Source organism: Monodon monoceros, unplaced genomic scaffold (genome assembly GCF_005190385.1).
Source record: "Monodon monoceros isolate NGI ecotype Baffin Bay Population unplaced genomic scaffold, NGI_Narwhal_1 Super_Scaffold_12, whole genome shotgun sequence".
In the NCBI taxonomy this organism is placed as follows: domain Eukaryota; kingdom Metazoa; phylum Chordata; class Mammalia; order Artiodactyla; family Monodontidae; genus Monodon; species Monodon monoceros.
Window position 1 is genome coordinate 77,762,840 of NW_021703768.1, and position 22,350 is coordinate 77,785,189.

Here is a 22,350-nt window from a genome sequence, read left to right on the forward strand (position 1 = left end):
CTCCCGGACCGGGGCATGAACCCGTGTCCCCTGCATCGGCAGGCGGACTCTCAACCACTGCGCCACCAGGGAAGCCCTAGTTACTTGTTTTTAAATATATATGTATAAAGATTTATTTGTCATTACAATGATTCGGCGAGTAAGATATTACTATCCTTATTTTTACATATGAAGAAGCTGAAGCCTAGACTAGTTAATTTGGCAGTCTCACAACTGGAAAGTGGTGGAGCTAGGATTTATATCGGGTCTGGTTGCCTTAACGACATGGTAAGTTGCCTCCCATATCAGAAATAATATGATTTTTTTTTGACTCAATTATAAGCCAATACCTGCTCAGAAATTAGGTATATATTCTCTCTCTTTTTAAAATGGCTCTGAAAGCAAAGAAGACTAAATGCCAATAAAAATAAGAGCAGATTTACAACACATCTCAAAAGTAAAATGGTTGTAAATAGATCAGTCCTCTAGTCTTGTATGTTACTACGTTTGTTTCACATTTATTTTCAAAAGAGAGATATTTAATTCAGTTACCCTAGATGATTCTAAGATTAGTCAGAACTTTATACTTTAAAATGTATTTAAATTTTAATTAAATTAGAATTTCATATCCTATTTTGTAGGATCTGGTATTTTTTTCCTGTTTCGTTATAAATGATTGCAAATTTAGAATGTTCATAATGCAGTATAGAGCAGGGAAGCAAGTGAAATTGTTCAACTAAGAATCATTAGTAACTTCAGTATCATGGAATGAATGCAGAGAATTTTATCAGTATAACTGTGTACTTTCTGAAGTTCCTAAACATTTTATGATGGAAGATTAGCTGGCATGACAGAGTTTTTCATACAAAACAATAGTTTTTAAAAAATCGTAGCTGCCTCCCCCTATTTAGGATCCTAGAAGCATGCCACAAGAAACCAGCTTTTTGCATAAAAAATCCTATCTTTCAGTTGTTTAAAGCTAGTATTATTTACAAGATCCCTGTTGATCAGTATTTTCCACTTTCACAATTCAGTTACTTTTTGAAGTTTGTGCAAAAATTTCTAGGAAATGGCTTTTCATATTAAAAGAATGACTGATTTTCAATTAACTTGAATGATCTAATTAAATATAATTAGATCAAAAACATCTATACCCAAACACTATTAAAATGAAATATTTAGATGCCAAAATATATGTCATACTGTCAAGAATTATGGGTTTATATAACAAAAAATAACTGATTTGTGTTGTAAACATTTGCCAAAAAATTGAGGCAGAATTGTGAGACCTTGCCTGTAGTGCAAATACAATAACATATTTAAAACAAGGCAAACAAAGGTATAGGAAAGGCATCTAATGCAGTAGTACCTCACATATACATAGTCAAACATGGGGGAAAGCTTTGTTCTGGTTTCCTCCAGGAATCCTCCCGAGTATTAAGCATAGTTTTTAGAACTGTAGCTCTCCAACATGAATAGTCTTGTCTGTTCATGACTCCTTCTCTTAATTCACAATATACAACCCAATAAGAAAGGAGCAAGAATGGAATAAGTTTCTGTACCAGTCAGGGTTTAATTAATTAATTGGAATTATGAGATTGTGGGGACTGACAAGCCTGAATCTGTAGGGCAGACAAGCAGGGCAGCTGGAAACACAGTCAGGAGTTGATGTTTCAGTCTTGAGGCAGAATTCTTTCTTCCACCGGAAACTTCAGTTTTTGCTCTTAAGGCTTTCTAACTGATTGATGAGACCCACTCACATTATTGAGGATAATCTCCTTTACTTAAAATCAACTGATTGTAGATATTAACCACATCTACAAAAATACTTTCACAGCAACACCTAGATTAATGTTTGATTAGATAACTTTGTACTATAGCATAGCCGAGTTGACACACAGACCAACCATCACCAAGTCTCTATGTGGCAATAGTGATGGTGGAAGGAAGTCTCTGGAAAATTTTCAGACATAGGCCAACCTGTTCAAGGGTAGCTGGGGGAAGGAGGTAGAACAGGTATCATCTCTTGCCCTTTCTTCCCTCCAGGCATCTCCCACACTACTTCCCATGTGATTGTGCAGCCATGGTGGTAAGCAGAGGGGAGGATGTGCTCTAGATAAAGTAGGAAAAATCATTTGTGTGAAACATGGGTTAAAGGGTCAGTATCTATATGATTTTATGAGGGCTCTTGACAAATAGCTCTTGTGGAGTCAGGGTGAAGGGCATTATTTTTGGGGGAAAATGATGTTATTGGTTTCACTTTGCTGATGAGAGTCTTAACATTTTACTTTGAAATACCACTTGTGGAAGCTGTTTGGGCCTCCCCTCTCACCTTGGCCCAGTAATAAATTAATGCTATCAGACTATAGCTAGGCTCAAGACTAGTGGGGGATTTGAGGTTTCCAAATCTCTCTTGCTTTCAGAACCTCTGAAATATGTTTTCTTCTTATGGCTGCTTTACGCTAAAAACCTATGAACTGGGACACAGAAAACAGGAACAGTAATGGAAAGTTTGGGTCCTGGATAAGCATAAAATTATTCACTATTTAAAAGTCTTGAAGGTATAATCCAAAATATGGGTCATGGAAATTTTTAAGGACATAGCAATGTTATGAGACAATCTTACAATCCTATTTTGTATAACAGGCCAGTTAAATAGTAAAGGGTAGGAATAAAAAATAAGACTTAAGCAACATGATAAGGAGAAGAAATTTTGTTTCCAACTTTACCTTAGAAACTGGATATTTGATAAGATCTCTTGGAAATTACTTTCCTGTCTCCCCCTAATAAAACTGACCAATGAGAAAATGCAATATATAACCCACTAATGAAATCGTTACAAAATAAACACAGACTTTCCTTTATTTCAGAGTAATTTTAGCCAAGAAATGAAATAGCTAACGAAAGCCACAGAGTTATTATCATCCACTGGAGGCAAAGTATTTACTAAAACCATAATCCCTAAAGTTAACACTAACTGAAAATACTGCAGAAAGATTGTCCGGTATTTGCCTAGTGACTTTTTAGCAATCTATACCTCTAGTATATCATCAAAGTTTATTTTATTATTTTAAAGGAAAGGATTTCAATTTACTACTCATATTATATCAGGACCAGCACTTAACAAGTTCAGTAATTTCTTTATTTACCCATGGTTAAAAAGTAACTGAGAAACAGCTAATCCAAAGGAGGGGAAAGAAGGAAAGAAAAGCATACTTACATGATGCTTTTGTAAAGGCAAAAAGTTAAAACATTCCAGCACTTGAAAATGACTGAAACATTTTAATAATCTTTCACTTCCCAGTTGAGGCCAGGTGGGAAGCAATATGGCAGTGCTATTTGGAGCTCCTAGGTATTGGACAAGGCTTCAGTAGGACTCCTTCCTTGACTCTTCTCAACCACTAAGAAAAGTGCTTTGTTTGCTCTGAAGGGAAGGTAGAATCTCAGGAGAAACATCTGCTGTTTTACAGCAGATAAAACTACTGATGTATGTCTCTTGTAGCTAGAAGCAAGATAATAGACAGTTATTAGGACCTCTATTTCCATTGTATTGCCGGATAAAAACAGATGAGCTAAGCTCCCTACATCTAACATATTACCTTGATTTCAAAAAAAAGATTATTGCTATTTTGTGTGAAGTGAAGACCTCAAAGCAATTTTGGCCTTGTTTTCGTATGAGTAGAAAAAAATGTAGATCTTTTTCCCTCCCCTGTTTCTAAGGCCACAGAATTAGGGTGTGCAATACACGCTTTCTCAGAACTTGATGGTACACTTTTTTTGCCAGAATAATTCCAAATGGAGGTCAGGCCTTCTGGCATGAGAGTTTTTTTTGTTTTTTTTTTTTTGCGGTACGTGGGCCTCTCCCTGTTGTGGCCTCTCCCGCCGCGGAGCACAGGCTCCGGACGCGCAGGCTCAGCGGCCATGGCTCAGGGGCCCAGCCGCTCCGCGGCACGTGGGATCCTCCCGGACCGGGGCACGAACCCGTGTCCCCTGCATCGGCAGGTGGACTCTCAACCACTGCGCCACCAGGGAAGCCCTGACATGAGATTTTTTTGCTAATTTATTTTTTAACACATTAACAAATTTTGCTCCTGAGTCTCACTTAGTAAAGCTTCTGATTGAGCCAATGAACCAGAGCTTGATCATTTGAGTTTGAGTGTAGTCTGATGCTTTCCCATATTTCTCTCAACTGACTAACTTTAATAAAATCCTTCTCTACCTTTCAGTCACTTTGGGTAGAAAGTTCAGCTGTTTGAGACAACCTAGCCAGTCCCCCCAGGCCACATGGACACTCAATAACTCATGAGAATGAGGTAACCCTTTTGACTATGTCCATCTTGATTTGCCATTTCCATTATGCCATTGCTTAAAATAGATGAAGACTCAAATGGAAAAAAAAAATCTTGTGAAGAACTTTCACTGCTGATTCAATTCAACAACAGTTATTTTGTGGCTTGTGATGTCAGTGTCCAATTATTATAGTCCAGTTTTACTCTCTTTTTTTTTTTTTTTAAGTACAAGGAAAATTGTGTAAAGAGTCAGGGACCAAATATCCTACAGACATGTATAGGAAAGCAGAAGAGGCAGGGATCTAAATTAAAGTTTGGTCTGTGTCCAGTAAATATTGGGAGTAGTGAGAAAATGGAGAGAGACACTTTGCCATCATTCATTTGTTTGTCTAGTTTTTCAAGTTCTCAGCAGAACCAGGATGAAAGTCATTCTATAATAAACAAATGATTTCATGGTAATGAAGTTAAAATTTGCAAAAAAGGAGTCAAGAAACTTCCCAGAAATATTTGCTTGTGTTTCCCTGGCTGCTTGGTGTCCAGGTAAAACTGAATGCTGAGGATAAATCCTGAACTACCTAAAGAAATATGATCATATTAGAAAATGTATTTCCTAGTTCCCATGTCAGTCAGTGTTCAAAATATTTGATTTGGGGAAAATATACCTATTGCTAAAATTGGCCATGCTCTGTGGCCAAACTTCAGGTTTTGCTAAGCAAGTGAAAATATTCCTAAGAGTGTTGTAATGCACTTTGCCCACCACACAGCCAGTCTTTTTAATACAGTATTTTTCACAGCTTTGGGGAGAGTTCACTGGAGCACAGGTGTTCAGGGGTAAACACATGATGTGAAATCATGTCGGGAGGCCAATTGGAGTTTACAGTTTTTTCCAACATAAAAAAACAAGGAGATTTGAATTAGTTAGGTGTGGGAAAGCTTACCCAAGAAGATATTATTAAGCTGAGATCTAAAAGACAAATAGATTTTGTTTTTAGCCACATGATTGTCTAACGTCTAAAGGCAAGAAATAAAACAGAATGTAAGATGCAGCTAAATGGCTCCCAATTAATTAAATCTTCAGTGTCTTCTACGTGTACAACATGGGCTAAGCTCTGGGGATGTAATGGTGTGCCAAAACACACTCAGACACGGTCCTTGTGTCAGTTCTCTCTATGGAGCGAGACAAATGCTAACCAAATTACAGAAATAAATATAAAATCCTCTCTCTGTTACATAGAACAAGATGCTAGGGAAACATATCCAAAGGGGATTTGAACTAATTGGGCTGCCAAGGAAGGCTTTTTTGTGGAAGTTACAATTGAGCTGCGATCTAAATGAGTCAAATATCTGAGGAGAGGAGAGCACAGTGTTTCAGGTGAGGGAACATCATGTACAAAAGTTTGATAGCCCATCCTTACTAGAGGGACTTCTGCTCTTCTCACAAAGAATGTTGTACAACTTGTGAGAGTCTGAAGAACTTTTTCAGTTCAAATTCTAAATAAATCATGGAATGGCTGAAAGAGCAAATTAATTAGTCAGGGCCTTAAACTGGGCTGGGGGTAGGGGCTGTGATTTTGATGTGCACTGAGGCAGTGGCCTAAGAAAGGAAGAGAGGAAATGTAGAAAGATGAGCTCAAAAAAAAAAAACAAACAAAAAAAAAGAAAGATGAGCTCAGTACCATACTTAGAACTGGGAAAAAGAGGCTCTGGGCCCTGTGCTTCAGAGGACCCTCAAATCACAAATGTATACAACACATAAACAATAAATTATTAAGTGCCAGTAGGCACTTCTGGCACTAAACATTCATGCTTGTGCCTAACACTCATTAGCAGTTGCATCCAAATGCTACGAAGTATTATGGGTTATGCTATCCTCACCATAACAAAAGGAGAAAGCTTCAACCATCCAGGGAGGATTTGAAGAGCAGAACACTTAAATAAGAGAAAAGATAGATTAATTAACTTGTCAAATCCTTCTCATAGCATGAATACAATGGGTGCTTGCATTATGAAGTTTCATTTCCCACTAGTGCTGAGTATCCATTTTCTTGCTTTTCTCCACATAAAGCAATTCATGGTTCTGGACTTACTCCAGATATTCTTAGTATTTGAAATTATTGCATATGATGGCTGAGGAATATTTTGCAATACTAAACAATCATATAGCTCTTAAATTTGTAAGCATCTGTGTCTAGATGTAATATACTTAAAGTGTGATACCAGTTCTTAACATTGACAACTAGATGGATGTTGAATGCTAGAAATGCAAATAGTTTTATTTTTATAAAAATGTTTAATAAGATTAATTAAATTTTAAAATAAAAATTCCAGCATTATTTAATTTCACTTTATAATTTGATATTCATCATAGTTTATATTTTACCTTGTAATTTTAATAATTTTGTATATTTTAGAAGAAAAATAGCTGTTAACACGTGAAAAGTTTTCATTTTTCTGAATTTTAAATTTACTTTACATTTTTGATTAAAATATATCCAAATTTTATACCCTTTATACGATAACATCTTACTTTTAAATCTTTTAGATCATTGAAAATGAGGACAGGTGAAGAGTAGGGAATTGTGATAGAAATAAAGGATTCAAGAATAGAGATTAGAAAAGAAAAAAGCTAGAAAGAAAAAAGAAATAGAAAATTTTCAAAGAAGAGTTCTACTTAATTAAAATAAAAATATAGAAACAATGGAAGTGAGCAGACTTCTGTTGAGCATGACCCTTATAGAATTTGTAAACAAGAGATTATAAATTCTGTTTTAATTAGGATTTAACTACTGATCAAAACAATGCAAATTAACAAGAACATTATTCTCATCAAACCTACAATGTAAGTAGGTCAGATAAAAAAGTTCTTTCAACTTTATATTCTGCATTAATTGAAGATTTAGTTACTAATTAAAACAATGAGAATGAAAAAGAATCAATTTTATATCACTTTCATAACCCAGAAACAACAAAAGTAACTCTAGCCTACCCTGTAGACGCTAGAGAAACAAATGGTCTTGAAATCAGCAAATACAGGAAGAAATCCTCCAGAGCATTTGACTGGATGATGTTCTTGGAAATGGTGACGCCATGTCATTCTGACAGTTTGAGAACGTTGCTAGTAAAACACATTCAGTTTCAAATTAATGATTATGATTTTCTATTACATGAACATGGCAGAATTTTTATATTTCATTTTATTCCAAACTTCTTTCAAATAGAAGGAAGTTGTAGAAACTGGTTTTTATAGTCTCTATTTAGAAACTATTTTGTTATCACCGTTAACATATTTCACAACTAATCTTTGTGATAGACTTCAGCCAATGAATGTATTTGTGATAATAAACTTAAATTCTCAATTAAAATACCATGAAATGACCTTTGCACACAGAAAAGTACAGATGTAATTACTAGAACTGAAAAAGTAATCAAACAACCAGCAAACAACCAATAATATTCCACAAATAAAAGTAAATGTCAAACTAGTACATAAGCATAATCTTCTTTAAAGAATAATTGTGTGTCTAATATTCAGGCAAGTTTAATGATGCCTTTCATGGAAGAACAGCAAAATATTTATAGAACATAATGGCAAGTGTCTAGGATATGTAGAAATGATTTTGAAATTTGATGAAAGAATCACCAAAAACTTAAGATGGGTAAAATATAATGAAGCAAATGATAATTCTCTAGTAAGGGGAATTAAAAGTGAAATTATTAATTTAAGAGATAATAAAGTGAGATAAAAAGTCATTTCCCAAATTTTAAAAAGGAAAAATTATTCAGTTCAACTTGGTTGTACCAGGATCTAAAGTATTACTACATAAATAACCTTTATTTACATATATGTTGAGTGACCAGGAGAAGAAAGCAAGGAAGTTTAAACTAATGAATATTTCATTGGTTTCAAACCTGTTGTAAAAAGTACGGCTTTTTACTTGTAGGAAGAATTGAAAAAACAACTTCAATTTTAGGCTCTAATTTAAAACATTGTTGAGAGCAAAACTATGATACTGGTAGTAACATGGTTGATAAGAACAAAAGTGATTTTGGTGAAAAATCCAGAAGGATTCTTTATGCCATTTACAGTACATGGTTTGAATTTGTTACTAAGAGACATGGTCTCAATACTGTTGATATTGTTGAAATTCTTTGGAACAGTTTAAACATTATATACAATATTTTCAGGGTCTGTCCAAAGGTGGAACATCTTGAGAAAAACAGAATTTGACCTAATAGGTACTCATGTATAAACACTGGGAGTGCTGATCAAATGCTGCTAAAGCAGTTAGATTTAAACAAGATTCAGAATGTACTAGGACGGTCAAGTGAAATAACTGAAAACTTCTCAAATAGTGAATTGTGATTTTTGGCAGAAAATGAAATTAATTTTGAGTAGGTCTATCCACATATTTATTTGCTATTTTAATAATATTAGCAAAAGTTTAAAGAAAAAAAATCTAAATTTGGCTACTTACTTTTAAAAGGATTGAAAAAACTTAAAATTTAAAGAAGTGTTTTTTATAAATAGAAAGAAACTACATGTACAATATGCAGCAAATGTGACAATCCAAAAAAAATTATAAAATTAAAATGAAGAAATAAAAATGTTCACATGACTCCGAAGAAGATTCACATACCAAAAAAAAAAAAAAAAAAAAAAAATCCCCAAACTAACTTCTATAAAGGCTATTTTCTGACCATTAGAGACCAAAGAAAGATTTAAACAAATTGAAGAACAATGCTATTTTTAATTTTTTATAATATTCCAGAATTGAAAACTATGAAAGCAGAAGAATTAAGAATTATTATATGAATCTACATCTTGTCTTAAGAGATCCTGAAAAATCACAATGTGATAGCAACCTATATGATGAAATTAAAATACTTTGTAATTTTTTTGAGATGATAATTTATCATATGCAAACCCATTACAGTGTTTGAGCATGATATGTGAAATAAATGGTCACTTCTGAACTGAACGTTGCTTTAAAAATTTTACTGACAGTTCCATTTGCCACTATCTCAACACAGCTAAGGTTTTTCCAAAGGGAATTAATTAAAACTATGTAATAATTTCAACCCATGAAAGTCATTTATTTGACATTTCCTCTCAGAACTCAAATTATGTGAGAATCTTTTTTTTTTTTTTTTTGGTTTTGCCACGGCTTGCGGGATCTTAGTTCCCCAACCAGGGATTGAACCGGGGTCCTTGGCAGTGAAAGCACGAAGTCTTAACCACTGGACTGCCAGGGAATTCCCTGAAAATCTTGATTTAACATCATAATTAATAATTTTGGTGAGCCAAAGGCAAGAAAAATGTATTTTATAAAATAAATATATAATATTTTATTAATTATAGATATCTTTATTACTCATCCAACTATCACTTAGACAGGTGCAATAATTACATTTAGTAGTGCTTGTTATTTTGCTGATTTTCAGTCATATAAAACCCATAGCTTTGCACATACTTAAAATTTTTTGTTGTTATAAGATAGTCAAGATGGGAAGATAAGACATATTTTAGATAACAATTTTGTTATCGTGATCCGTAACTTTTAAATATGGCCCTCCATTTGTGTTCTTGCTCCATTCCTACAGATGTTAGAGATAGACCTGGGTAAACTGCTTCTCTCATATGCCTGAGATTTACTGGATAGAGGGCAATGGACCTGCCTGTTAGTAACCTGGAGGCCCATGCTGGGTCAGGCTCATTTAGGTTAATGATTGGTAGGATGGGATTGCGGACAGTTTGGTTTTAGGTCATAGGTATATACAACAAACAACAGTATTTGCAGTCCCTTGAAAGATTTAGAGCAGGATGGAAAGAGCTTAAGAATACCAGATGCCTGGGGATGAGGATAAGGGGGAAGAGGTTATTTTTAAGTGGTTCTCTTCACCGCCTCTTTTCCCCTTCATCCTCCACCCCCATTCTGTGACTTGCCATATGAAAGACAAGTGCCCAAGAGCTAGATAATATTACCCAGGTTTAGCCCTACTGTTTACAGAAACCACTTTTGTACTTATCTAGCCTGTCCAAGTTCTCTCGTTTAGAAATTGTGAGTTAGAGTAGTAACCTATTATACCATATTGCTTTGATAGGTAGTAGATAAAAATAATTACAAAATATACTTGGCAAAAATAAATGTATCATGGTAATACTTGGTATCCCCATAATACAGTGAAAATTTATCATGTCATTATGACCTGTTTGCTATATTTCACTTAGGTATTAATTCCTTTCTTGGAAACATTTTTATATGGATGATCAAGAAGTTATCGCAGATTTAAATGAACTTTCTTTAGACCTAATTATAGCTTTCTTTTCCCAGATCATGACCAAAAAAAAAAAAAAGAAAGAAAGAAAAAGAAAAAAAAAAAAAAACACCTTGGACAGAGGAAAATTCAGTTCCATTTATTTTCTCTCTCCAGGTCTTCTGATGGTAATTAACAGATGGTCCTTGTTTTCTAGTTGATAAACCAGTGAGCAAACATGTACTACGTCTTTAGCCTGCAGACACGGTTTGTCATCAGAAGCTGTATGCCAGAGTCTGGCACAGCACTGAGCTGGATTTACAAAACCACTTCTCCCTCCCACTTGGTAGGTTATTTTATTTTTCAGTCATACTGGTTCAAACACCAAATTCATGCAGATATCTACCCTCACTATTTAGCCGAAGTGACCTTGCCCTGCGGTTTTTGTTCTATTTTCAGTACCAGTCCTTGATAAAGCAAAATAAAAGGTTAACAGTGTTTGGAAAGTATAACAAAAATATTTTTAAAATATTTCATTTATTTATTTATTTAGAGACAAAAATCTTGCTTTTTTTTTCCTCCCCTCAAGTGGCTATGGAATATATCAATGTAACAGAGGCAAATATCTACTGTGTTTTGTTTTTCAATCTAGGTAATAGAAACCTGTACTAGTTATATATTGACGTATAACAGGTTACTACAACAGTTGGTGGCTTAAAACAATAAACATGTTATTATCTTCCAGTTTCTGTGAGTCAGAATCTGGGAGCAGATTAGCTGGGGGGCTCTGACTCACGGTGTCTCATGAAGCTGCAATTAAGAGATCAGCTGGCATAAAAAGAAATGAAATTGAGTTATTTGTAGTGAGGTGGATGGGCCTAGAGTCTGTCATACACAGTGAAGTAAGTCAGAAAGAGAAAAACAAATACTGTATGCTAACACATATATATGGAATCTAAGAAAAAATAAAATAATAAAAAAAAGGTCATGAAGAACCTAGGGGTAAGACGGGAATAAAGACTCAGACCTACTAGAGCATGGACTTGAGGATATGGGGAGGGGGAAGGGTAAGCTGTGAGAAAGTGAGAGAGTGGCATGGACATATATACACTACCAAATGTAAAATAGATAGCTAGTGGGAAGCAGCCACATAGCACAGGGAGATCAGCTCGGTGCTTTGTGACCACCTGGAGGGGTGGGATAGGGAGGGTGAGAGGGAGGGAGACGCAGGAGGGAAGAGATATGGGGACATATGTATATGTATAACTGATTCACTTTGTTATAAAGCAGAAACTAACACACCATTGTAAAGCAATTATACTCCAATAAAGATGTTAAAAAAAAAAAAAAAGAGAGAGAGATCAGCTGGGACTGCAGTCATCTGAAGGCCTGACTGGTACTGAAGGAACTGATTCCAAGATGGCTCATTCCCATGACTGCTGGCAGTTCCTCACCATGTGGGCCTCTCCATGAGACTGCTCAAGTATCCTCACCTCATGGGAGCTAGATTCTCCCAGAGTGAGTGACCTAACCTTTGAAGTCACATATCATTGTGTCTGCTGTATTTTATTGGTCATACAGACCAATCCTGATAGAATGTGGGAGGAGGAATACCAGAGCATGAATACCAAAAGGCAGGGTCCCTAGGGGCCACTGGAAGCCAGCTTGGAGACTGGCGACCCCAAAGAGAATTGTGCTATGAGTACCAGCAACTAGGGTTGAAGCCAAAATATATCCAGGAGAGGTTGTGTCATTTAAGTTTTTCTTGAACATTCCTTAATCTTTGAGATATGTATTGGTTACCATTTGAGGCAATGCTAAAAAAGTTTTGGACGTGGGAGCCAGAAATGTCAGTTCAAATTCTAGTTCTTGACTCTACCTTTGGAAGAGGTTTGATCTAAAACCAGCTGTCTCAGTTTGTTCTTCTTTAAAATGAAGGAAGTATTACACATCTGTCTATGCTTAGTAGATTGTATGCAAGATAAAAGCCTTAGTTTTAAGCATAGCACCAGGCATACAAGAGCTAAACAAATACCAATTTCCTTTCTCCTTCCCCTCAAGATACTCTAAAGCAAAATTTCCTAAGCATTGTACTATGAAGTACCACTTTTTATCTTGCCATCCTTATAAAGCCCCTGGATCTGTTGCTTCTGGCTGACAGTGGCCTTCAGTGTGCCAAACAAGTATTAACTTTTTATGTTAGCACAGTGAAAAACTGTGAGAAGCTCTTCTCTAAACGATTTCTTTAAAATAGCCATTAGAAAAGACATCTAATAAGGTACTCAGGATCTAATTATAATGACTAGTCCCTAAGAGAACTGTTTCAACACAGGCATGAGTATGTATTTAGCATCTTAAAATATTCTTCCCTAAAAGCAAAGATTCAGAACCTTGATAAGAATATCCAAGGGATAGGGCTGGGAATCCAAAGTTTTAACAAGACTCCTAAAATTCTTGAGTCTGGGAAACACTACATCTGGTGAATTCACCTCTGGAAAGTGTGTTGTGGGGAGTTGGCATAGAGGGGTTGGGCACTTAGAGAAAAGGGAGGGAAGTGTTGGGATTTTATCACTTAGGAATTCTAACATTGTCACTGATTTAACATTTCTAGGTCTGTGTGTGTGTGTGTGTGTGTGTGTTTGTGTGTGTGTGTGTGTTAGGTGGGAAGTGGGGCAGCTAACAATCTGTGGATGTTGTATTTGTAATTCATTCATTGTAACTCACATGTAGGAGGATGAGCTTCCTATGTTTAAGAAATCTTACTATGTAGTGGCCTCCCCACTCCTGCTCAGCTACTCTGATGTGAAAAATTGGGCAAAACAAGTCTCTTCTCCCACTCTGCCTTTGGTAGTATTACTCTAGCTATAACTCAAATGCCTACCATGGCTGGACACGAAAGCAGTGAATGAAATTGACTAGTTTAGGGTGATAGAGAAAAAGATCTCCAAATCTAAATTCAGTGAAAAAAGGGTGATAAAAACATCATGTATAATATTCTACCTTTGTGTAAAAAAGGGGAAATTGAGATTATCTATGCATATTTTCTTACCATTGCCCTAAAGAAACTCTAGAAGAATACACAAGAAACTAATAAAAGAGATTACCTTGAGAGAAGCTGGGGGCAGGTGGGTAGATAAGACACAAAGGTGGGAGTGAGACTTTTAACTATATACCAGGGGTCCCCAACCCTGGGCCATGGACTGGTACCAGTCTGTGGCCTGTTAGGAACTGGGCCACACAGCAGAAGGTGAGTGGTGGGCGGGTGAGCAAAACTTCATCTGTATTTACAGCCGCTCCCCATCGCTTGCATTACCGCCTGAGCTCCACCTCCTGTCAGATCAGCAGCGGCATTAGAGTCTCATAGGTGCATGAACCCTACTGTGAACTGCGCATGCAAGGGATCTAGGTTGTGTGCTCCTTATGAGAATCTAATGCCTGATGATCTGAGGTGGAGCTAAGGTGGTGATACTATCGCTGGGGAGTGGCTGCAAATACAAATTATCATTAGCAGAGAGGTTTGACTGCACAGAGACCATAATAAATCAGTTGCTTGCAGACTCATATCAAAACCCTATCAGTGAGTGGCAAGTGCACTCACTGATAAGCTGCATCTTATGGAGCAGACTGGACATAAGCAACACACTTCAGGTGTCACTGTCTCCCATCACCCCCAGATGAGACCATCTAGTTGCAGGAAAACAAGCTCAGGGCTCCCACTGATTCTGCATTATGGTGAGTTGTATAATTATTTCATTATATATTACAGTGTAATAATAATAGAAATAAAGTGCACAATATATGTAATGCGCTTGAATCATCCTGAACCATCACCCCCACCCACATTCCAGGTTCGTGGAAAAAGTGTCTTCCACGAAACTGGTCCCTGATGCCAAAAAGGTTGGGGACTGCTGCTATATACCATTTTTAACCAAATGAATTTACTACCTTTTTAATAGGACAAAATATAACAATATGTAGACAAACCAGACAAGAATGTGGACTGAATTTGGCCCATGAACTGCCATTTGAGACATCTCTGTTAAACAAATCCCTAAACTTCAATTATTGAAGTCTGAACTTTTGATTTATTCATTCAGTTCACATTTATTAAATGCCTCCTGAGGCCCAGGCTTCATGTTCAGGGCTCTGTCTCTGGTCTCAGGGAAGCTTCTTTCTCTAGACTCCAGTGGCCCTTCTTGGTGAATATTTATTTATTTATTTATTTTTGGCTGCGTTGGGTCTTTGTTGCTGTGTGCAGGCTTTCTCTAGTTTCATCGAGCGGGGGCTACTGTTCATTGCTGTGTGCAGGCTTCTCATTGCAGTGACTTCTCTTGTTGCAGAGCATGGGCTCTAGGTGTTCGGGCTTCAGTAGTTGTGGCATGTGGGCTCAGTAGTTGTGGCTCACAGACTCAGTAGTTGTGGCTCACGTGCTCTAGAGCACAGCCTCAGTAGTTGTGGCACACGGGTCCAGTTGCTCCGTGGCATGTGGTATCTTCCCAGACCAGGGATCGAACCCGTATCCCCTGCACTGGCAGGCAGATTCTTAACCACTGCACCACCAGGGAAGTCCCCCTTCTTGGTGAATATTTTAAAAGAAATATATTTTTATTGTTTTGGCAACTTAAACTAATTAATATGTGTTTCCAAGTTGAATCTCCTGTGCATAGGTAAGACTTGTTTGCAGATTAGCAATATGTATTTGTAGACACACAGTTAATATTGAAGACGAGAAATACTTTGATCTTAACTATTTTGAAATAAACTCTTCTTAGCCTTGTTTATTCTATTAATTTGTTAGGCAAATACTTGGTTCATTATCTCAAGATAAAATTAAACCCAAGCCAAGTCAAATTATTTCAAATTTAGATATAATGAATACATAGTAATGAAGCTTAAATATATTTGCAAATAAAATGAGAGCAAACTGTTCTCAATGAGAGACAGAAAATATCAATAAAGAGAGGAGGGGAACCAGGAATAAAATAGAAATCCAATCTATCTTCCCTTGAAGAGAAAAAAAAAAAAAGATGCGACAGCCTCCTTGTATCTGGTAATCTAATCTCGACACTTGTCTCTTCTGGAAGTGTAATTTTGGCTTCTTTCCTCACTGTGTACCCATCTCTTCCACTGCCCCCCGACCTTAACTCCTGGAAATGTATAGTTCGTGTAGAAAAGCAACATGTTCTGCCCTCTGGTAGAATGCCCCTGTAAAGGTGCCAGTAGAACTTAGATTGTCTCAAATGTAGAAATATATTTCCCACAATGACACTGGGAAACCTTTCAGGCTTCTGGATTCTTAAAGATTCTGCCACCTGAAAATTCTATTCCAAAATCTACTTTGCTGTGACTAATTGTTAGGCAGGCAACAGAGTTATTCAAGACAAATATTACTGGTTTTGAACTGAGATTAATATTTTGAGAAAGCCTAACTATCTCTGTGGAACAATGTTTCTGATCAAAATGTTACCTCAAGAGCCCCAGAAGGTAAATAACTTTATTTGAGAAGAAAAAGATCCATTAACATTTTTGTCACATATGTCTGGTTAAATGATTTCTTCTGGGTGATAAAACAAGAAAATCATCACCATATGCTCCTTAATAAAACTTGTTCTAGCTTGAGAGTTAATACCACAGCTGATAGATTTTTGCATCTGTTTAAGTAATCTTTTACTACAGTCACCAAATTTAGTGACTTAAAATAGCAATTCATTGATATCGCAGACAGTTCTGCAGGTTGACTGGGCTCTGCTGAGCTTGGAATACTTGCTTGGAGCCTCTCATGTGATTGCAGTCGGATGGTGGCTGAGCTAGAGTAATCTGAAGCCTTGAGTGGTTTGGACATCTAAGGTGGTTTCTTGACTCACATATTTGGCTCCTGGGCTAGTATGGCTGGAAGAGCTAGAAGGTGGTCTCTCTCTCTTTCTATTAACACATGACTTCTTCACATGGCTAGCTTGGGATTCCTCATAGTAATACAATCTCAGGATAGTTAGAATTTTTACATGGTGGCTGTTTCTCCTAGAGTAAAGGTTCAAGGGACTCTTGCAGAAGCTGCAAGGCTTTTGGTAACCCAGCTTTGGAAGCATCACTTTTGTTTCATTCAGTTAGTAGAAAGCTAGTCATACACAGGTGCCAACCTATGTAACTCCTGACAGCAAAAGCAGGAACAATTTGAGCAATAAAATAAATACATAATATTGGATTATCAACCAAAGTACAATATAAGATAGGGATCCATTGGGTCCATACTGATATAAATGAATGATTAAATAAATAAATAAGTAAGTAAATGTGGGAGAAGAGACAAATCTCCCTTGAAGCGGCACTCCAAATAATTTATGTATGTAGATATTCCACCCTCAAGAAGGGGAAGCATGAATCCCTACTCCTTGTGTGGGCTGCTCCTATTGACTTCCTTCCAAACAGCACAGAATAGAACAGGGGAAAGAAAGAGTATCTCAGCCTTATGATCAAGGTCAGTATCAACAGTGATAAATCATGTTGACAATATGTATCCTTGATATGTTGTGATAAAAATGACACTTTACTCCTGTAATCTTCCTTCCAAAAACCTATAACCCCAGTCTGATTATGAGAAAAACATCAGACAGGTTCCAATAGAAGGACATCCTACAAAATACTTGATCTGTATTCCTCAAAACTGTTAAGGTCGTCAAAAACAAATTCTGAAAAACTGTCACAACCAAGAGGAAACAAAGGAGACAATGACAAGAAAATGTAATGTGGTATATTGGATGCAGTCCTGGAACAGAAAATGACATTAGGCAGAAACTAAGGAAATCTGAATAAATTAGTATGGACTTTAGTTAATAATACTGTATTAATAAGTTTTCATTAATTGTAACAAATATACCATGAAAATATAAGATGTTAATAATAGGAGAAATTCGGTGAGGGGCAATGTGAGAACTGTGTGTACTATGACCTTATTTTTTCTATAGATCTAAAATTTTCTTAAAAATAAGGGTCTATTAAAAAAAAAAATCTAGTCAAAGGGCCCAGATTTGAAGGGAGGGGACTACAAAAGGTGTGAAAAACAGGAGGTGTGGTTCATTGGAGGACCATCTGCAATAGCATTCATTTCACTGATTTTCTTCTGAGGACCCACCTCTCTGCCCCTATTCCCAGTTCATATGGCTGAAGCCTCACCCTTTGGTCCTAGAGGTAGAGCCAGGACTCTGGCCTAAGGCAATCAGTGAGTTTCCCTGTCCTCACCAAAATCTCCTTACTTGTAACCAAAAGTAAGGGAATTGCATCTCCTTTGCCACAGGATAGTTTCAGTGGGCAGTGACTTAAGCCAGGGCAGTCAGAGTAATACTAGGACTGTTAGAAAAGTCGCTCTGGCTTTGAACTTGAATATATGTGAGGTGGGAGCTGCTGCCTCTTATCTTGCCATCAGAAGGGGAGTACTTGGAGGTGACAGGAACCACCAACTAGAGTCTGAGAAAGAAGCCAACAGAATGGGGGTAGCTGATAGGGATAGAATGAAAAGATGGAAAAAATGAGCTGTGGGACATTTTGGAGCCCAGAATCCATCCCTACTTAGAGGAGCTCTGCCTCTGGAGATTTCCCAGTCACATAAGTCAATAGTCTCTTTTTAAGTCAATAGTCTCTTTTTGGCTTAAGTCAGTTTGATTTGGGACATTTTTGGTCCATTACAATAGAAAAAATTCCTAGGTGATATAATGAAACAATAATTGTCCTCCAGTTTATTTCTATGTTAAATATAATCAGAATATTATTTGACTCCTACTTTTCCTTGAGGCTGCTCTGTTTATTCTCAAATAATTCATTATTTATCTAAAGATAAATCTGGCAAAGAGTAAATTGGTAAATATGTTTAAAACATTCAGAACAATTGCACAGCACACAGGAAGTGCCCAATAAATGTTAGATATTATAATTATTGTTTTAGCTTACTTTAAACAGCTAAAACTTTATTATGGCACCTCTCATCTGGTGTTAAATATGCATGTAGTTATCACAGTAAAAAATTAGATGAATCATATAGCAAAGTGGCTAAAAGCATGTGTTTTATAAATTCATGGGGCTGGGTTCAAATTCCAGCCCTGCTCCTTACTTATGGGAGCTCCTTACTTACTTATGTTCAAAGTCAACTATGTTCTAAAATTATAAATGAAGAAGTTGCACATGCTGAACAATAAGTTGAAAGAGATACTGTTTGCTAGGTGATCAGTGTCATAAAATTAAACTCAAGGTGAATAAAGGGCATCAAACTGAAATTATATAAAACAAAGTAAAGGGGCTGAGATATAGTGTTATATGAATCTACTTTAAATACAAAATAGCTTTTAAAGAACAAGCCAATGCTAATATTTTAATTGTTGTAATGGGACCATTTGGGTTGCAAGTAAGAAAATCCAATTAAAATAATTTTCTCATCTAACAAGTCTGGAAGTAGCCTGGCTCCTGGCTTAGTGCTGTAATGATTGACTCAGTTTTTTTCATCTTTCATCCCGCTCCCTCCCTGTTCACAAGGTGGCTGCAGCAGTTCCAGCTATCACAATCTCACACCAATGTCCAGGTAAGAAAAGAGAACATCTTCCTTGTGTTTCTGTAGAAAAACTAAGTAAGAAACCTTTGCAGAAGAAGCCTGTTTCCCACTGTTCCATCCTGCACAGACTTCTCTTCAAGTCTCATTGGCCAGAAGAGGGTCACAAGGGAAATAAAAGTACCTGGTACAACCATTTGGGAAAACTTTTGGGCAGGATCTACTAAAGCTAAACAAAAGCATGCCTTATTTCCCAGTAAACTCATCTTCTAGGTATATACACATGAATGTCTATGTGCGCCAGACATGTCTGAGAATATTCATAGCAACACCATTCATAACAGTCCCAAACTGGAAACCAGCCACCCAAGTGTCCATCAACTAGAGAATGGGTAAATAAATGATGGTATAGTTCCACATTGGAAGACTGTAATGGAATCCAGTATTCACTGGAATACTGTACAGTCATGAGAATGAATAAATGACTGCTCCATGCTACAACTAATGAAAGAAGTCTGTTACAATAGAGTACTAACTATATGATTCTATTTATATAAATTTTAAAAATGGGCAAAATTAATCTATAATGATAGGAGTCAAGATAGTGGTTTCCTTTTGGGAGAGGTTAGAGTTATTGGGCTGGGCTTCTGGTGAGCTGGTAATGTTTTATTTCTTAACAGGTGTGGTAGTTTCATGGGTTTATTTGTGAAAATTCACTGAGCTGTATATGTACCATGTTCATTTCTCTATATGCATGTTATACCTAAAATTTTTTCTTTAAAAAACTATGCACATGCAAAATAGCATTTATTTAATGAGTAAACGGGAATACAAAGAAAACTGAGTCCCTGCCTTCATGGAGCTTAATTCTAATAATAAAAATAAATGTAAAATAGTAATAGCAGGTAATACTTAAATAGTGTAGATTGTGTCGCAGATAAAATTGTAACCATATGAAGTAAATACTATCAGCATCCCCATTTTAGAGCAGAGGAAACTAAGGCACAGGGCTGCCTGCTGTGCACTCTACCACATAATAAGTGAGAGTGAGAATGCAAGCCTAGTAACTCTATCTCTAGGGTCTGCCTTTTAACCAGGATGCCCTATTGCCTCTCATGCTAGTGGAGGAGAAAGACAAAAAGCAAAGATAGGTACAAAAAGTATCTCAGGTGGCAATAACTACAACTGAGTAAAACCAAGGTACAGAGGCAGAAAGTGATAAGGGGGATTACTCTTTAAAATAGGACGATTAGGGAAAGTTCTCTCCCTCCGCCTTTTTAAAAACAAAGCGACATTTGGACAAACACATGAAAGAAGTGAATGAGCCATGTGGATTGATCAATAAGTGTGTCAGGCAGAAGAAACAGCAAGGACAAAGGCCCTGAGGTGTGCATGTTAAGTTCAAGAAATAGCTAGGAGGCCAGAGTGGCTAAAGTAGAATGAAATATGGGAGAATGGGAGGAGACAAAGTCAGAGTTAGTGGGCACCAGATCATGGATAGCCTTGTAGGCCAGTGTTTGTACTTTATAAAGATACGTATATGTATCCAATGACTTAGATAGTAAACATATTAGAGTGAGTGCTTCCCATAGGGAGAGGAATTGTTGAGGGAATCATGACTAAAAGAGTTAAATACAAGGGAGGGACATAGCACCAACCTATTAGGCCAGAGTGTCATGAGTATTATTAACTCAGTTCTACACCTGAGTTGTGGGGCAGAGGTGGGAACAGCTCTGGTGTAGCCTTTAACCAGAGAGAGCTCTATACTCCATCTCCACATCACTATAAATTATCCAAAAATTAAAATGATTGCATCAAATCTCCATTTCAGAGAAGAAAGATATGCCCTAAGAGTGTTAGGACTTCTCTGTTTCTGATGATTCATTCCCATGCAAGTGGCAGGATTTGTAATGGATGGCACTGCCTTTGGCCTGCAGTGTGGCAAAAGACCTCTTTTCGTTTTGGCAAAGCATCTTACCAAAAGATTAATAAGACATAGTTCCTATAAAAACATATTAACATCAATCTTTTAAAAACTATATGATTTAATGGTTTAATTTTTTGCTAGAAATGTCAGGAATATGACAAACTACGTGAATTGATGCTTAAAACATTGTGATTTCTTTAAAAACAAACATCCTGCATGCACACCTGTAAACGCCAAGAAGCATCGAACCTCATTATTTGTATTTAAACCTAAATAGGTTTCTTTTGTCCAGAAAAAATTTTATACTTCATTGGTAATAGGAAAGATCTTGCTTTAGGTTAGAGAGATTTTTATTTTATTGAGGCTAATTTTTGCAAATTTTGCCTCCTTCTTTATTTTTGGGATCTCAAAACCCAGAAAAGTATCTTTTAAAAAAGGACAATTGTCCTGTAACTATTCAAGTGAAATAATATTTAAAAGCATTGTGTCCTGGGAGTTCAGAAGTTGTACTTTTGACTTCATTAAGGACTTTCAAAGAAAAGAGAGTAGAAAGAGAACCATTTTCTGTGATTTGACTCGCGAATGAGCTTCTAGGTTCCAGATCTATATTAAAATGCAATTGTAAAAGGGGTGGGCACTCTGCACATTAATTTATAATGTGTCTATTAATCAGTTCACTATTTATTGAATGTCTCCTGAATGCCAAACACTGTGCTAAGTACCTGGGATATATTGATGAGGGAAAACAGACACAGTCCTGCCTTCATAGTGCTACAGGCTAGCAGGGCAGTGGACATCAGTAAAGTCATTACACAAGCACATATAAAACTGCAAGTGTGATGAGCACTGTGGAGAAGAGGCTCATGATGCAATGAAAGCCTGTATGGAGGACTTTGGACTAGACAGGTTGGTTAGGGAAGGCTGCTCTGGAGACATGATGGTTACATTCTGATAGGAAGGAAGAAGGTAGGAATTAACTTGGAGAAGGAGGAAAGACAGAGAGTGAAAAACAGAGGGAAAAGCCAAGTGATTAGACGGAACACAGATCTGAAAGAAAGTCAGTTCTGGAATTCTCAATTAGAGAAAGGAAGAATATAGATGAAGGTTATATTCATTTATTCATTTAATTAAAACGTATTGAATGCCTACTGTATGCCAAATCTTGTTCTAGAGCCTGGAAATATTAAAGAGCATTGGCTTTGTCGTATAAGTAAAGACATTAAAAAGTTTAATCATGCAGGGATTAAATGGTGGGGTGGTGATATGATCATATTTTTGCTTTGCAAAATTAACTCCAAAATGGAGAATGGATGAGAAGAGGCCAGAGTGTATTTTGTGGACCAGCTAAGAAGCTAACCAGGTGCTCC

At 36.6% G+C, this 22,350-nt stretch overlaps 1 long non-coding RNA gene across 1 annotated transcript in view; it reads left to right on the plus strand.

The window, feature by feature from the left end:
• The window catches only part of LOC114893354, a 232,084-nt gene that overhangs the window by 59,090 nt on the left and 150,644 nt on the right, over positions 1-22,350 (plus strand). The window contains exon 3 of the long non-coding RNA XR_003792866.1: positions 19,044-19,089. This is a non-coding gene — a long non-coding RNA (uncharacterized LOC114893354). The remainder of the gene's footprint in view (positions 1-19,043; positions 19,090-22,350) is intronic.